Source organism: Mus caroli, unplaced genomic scaffold (genome assembly GCF_978045245.1).
Source record: "Mus caroli unplaced genomic scaffold, Mus_caroli_1 scaffold_2, whole genome shotgun sequence".
Classification (NCBI taxonomy): domain Eukaryota; kingdom Metazoa; phylum Chordata; class Mammalia; order Rodentia; family Muridae; genus Mus; species Mus caroli.
In genome coordinates, this window is record NW_028227257.1 from 25,634,610 (window position 1) to 25,637,379 (window position 2,770).

Below are 2,770 nucleotides of genomic sequence, written 5' to 3' on the forward strand. Positions count from 1 at the left end.
TTCATAGAGGAGTTTTAGTTCATCTTTGCTTAATTTTAAATAGAGCAACAGCCAATTGATATTTCCAAATAATTTTTTGAAAATCATTTAAAGAGTGAAGTTTATCAAGCCTGAGGGCATTTTTTTGTGACCAGATGTTATCGCCTGATAATTTAAAACCCAAATAAGTATAAGGGTCATGGAGTTGAATTTTATTAGGAGCTATTTGTAATCCACTATTTAAAAGGGCCTTCTGAAGCTCTTTAGAGCAAGAGAGAACTTCTGCATCGGATTTCCCTGCCAATAATATATCATCCATACAATGAATCATATAAATGTCAGACCAAGAAAGCCTAACTTCTTTTATGGCAGGAACACAAAGGACTGACAAAGGGTAGGGCTATTGGCCATCCCCTGGGTGAGCACCCACCACTGAAAGCACTGCATTGGCTCATGAAAATTAAATGAGGGGAGGCTGAAGGCAAAGCATTTGTGATCATCAGGATTTAAAGGAATGGTAAAGAAACAATCTTCTGAATCTATTACAATCTTATAATATCTTAAAGGTAAGGCTGTAGGTGAGGGCAGCCCAGGCTGTAGGGCCCCCATTATCACCATGGATTTATTAACTGCTCAGAGATCTTGGAGCAGACACCATTTACTAGATTTCTTTTTAATCACAAATATAGGCACATTCCAAGGGGAATTGCTGGGTATTAGATGGCCTGCCTCAAGCTGCTCCTGTACCAGCTGTTGGGCAGCATCAAGTTTTTTTTAAGTAAGGAACCAGTGAGAGACCCAGGTTGGATCATCTGATAACCAAGTAATCTTATCAGCATGGGCCACAGGTGAGTCAAGAGCCCCTAGGAAAAATGTCCATGACCCAGGCGATCATTTCTTGGCCTGACAGAAATAGGTTCAGTGATACCATCTTCATTTTTTCCTAAGCCCTTACCAGGCATGTATCCCTCCTTTATCATCTGTAGAGTAACTATGTCATTAGGGCTACACATTATCATTCCTAATTGAGAAAGAATATCTTGGCCCCAAAGATTTACAGGGAGGCCAGGTATAACATATGGTTGGATATTCCCAGAGTGCCCCTCCTCATTTTTCCAAATGAGTGGGAACTGTGCTTCTCTTGGGAATGGAGCTTTGGCCCAGGCCTTGAAGGTGAGTTAGGGTGGCCTCTACTGGCCATGTTTTTGGCCATTCAGTTGTTCTAATGATCAGCTCTTGTGTTGACGAGGCCAGAGCAAGTTTTTCCATTTAATGTTAAAATTAAAGTGGGCTTATCTTTGGATATGGCCTGAATCCAAAAGGCATCAGAGGAGCCAGGACCATCTTTGGGTTTCATTCTTTTTAGGCAAAAGAAGCAATTGGGCAATTCTTTGACAAGCATCAATAATGCTCAGGGCATCTGGGGAGGAGGCAATAATAAGAATCTCCCCTTGAAAGTCATTATCAATAACTTCTGGAAAACATGTAAGCCTTTCAAAAATGAGCTTCACTGGCCCAAAATAATGCCAAATATACCCGGGGACAGTGGACCATAAATCCCAGTCTTTATGATCTGAACCCTCCATTTCTGGAGTCAAGGTTACACAAGAGGAGCCACAGAGGTCTAATCCTGGGCCGCCAGGTGTGGCTCAGTTGAGTTTTGAAACAAATTTATGGCTTGCTGGGACAAAACTCACTGCCCCAAATGGATTTTTATTTTTCAGAGCCTGGGGCTGGCCCCTCCGCCCATTTCCCAGCACCTTGACTGGCAATAGTGTCTGTCCCTAGTGGTCTGTTTTAGATTGACACTCATTAGCCCAGTGGCGGCCCCACCTGAAATGAGGGCACATGCCGGGAGCCTGAGGGCAAGAAGACCCAACACTATCTTGTTTTTTGGGGGACAATTGCCTTTGAAGTGTCCAGCCTGTCCACAAGAGAAGCACCTGAGCCAATCATGGTGACATTTATCTTGGTTTTTAAGGAATTGCTGTACAGTAGTACCCTGCATAGCCACAGTTACGGCCAGCCTTTGTTGATATGATGTGCCAATATCAGAATATAGGTGAATGTAATCTGAAATATCCCCTTTCTGTTTATGGGGATGGATGGTGGCCTGACAGGCAGTGTTGGCATTTTCAAAGGCAAGTTGTTTGATAAAATCAGAGCAATCTGTCTTCCAAAGATGTGTCCTGTAGTTGTTGTGAGGCTATGACAAAATCTTTAAAAGGCTCATTGGGTCCCTGTTTAATGCCAGTGAGGGACAAGCCCACACTTTCTTTAGAGGGCAGGCGTTCCATGCCTTAAGGGCATCAGACTGGATCTGTGCAAATAAACCTGGTGGGTAATTAAGTTGTTGTATCCCATCTTGAAAATCATTTGCACCAAGAAGCATATTAACTGTCCATGCCACCCTGGCCTGGGCATTTCTAGCTGCCAAATCTTTGCAAGCATCCTTATAATCAGCCTCCCATAGGAGAAAATCTCCTCACCCAAGGGCAGACTTGGCAAGAGTACACCAATCTTGGAGTATAAGCCATCTTTCAGCAACAGCCTCAACAATAGCTAAAATACATGGAACTGTGGCCCCATATTGAGAGACTGCTGTTTTTAATTCCTTAAGCACGGTCATCTCAAAAGCAACATGATGGTGGACAGGACCTAACTCTGCATCTCCAGGGGTCTCAACAACTGGGAACACAGGGAATGACAGAGGTGCCTATGGGAAGTGGTGGCCTGGGGTGGTGATTGGAGCTGATGGAGTTGCTTAAGAAGCTCTTGATGCTCTTGGTTT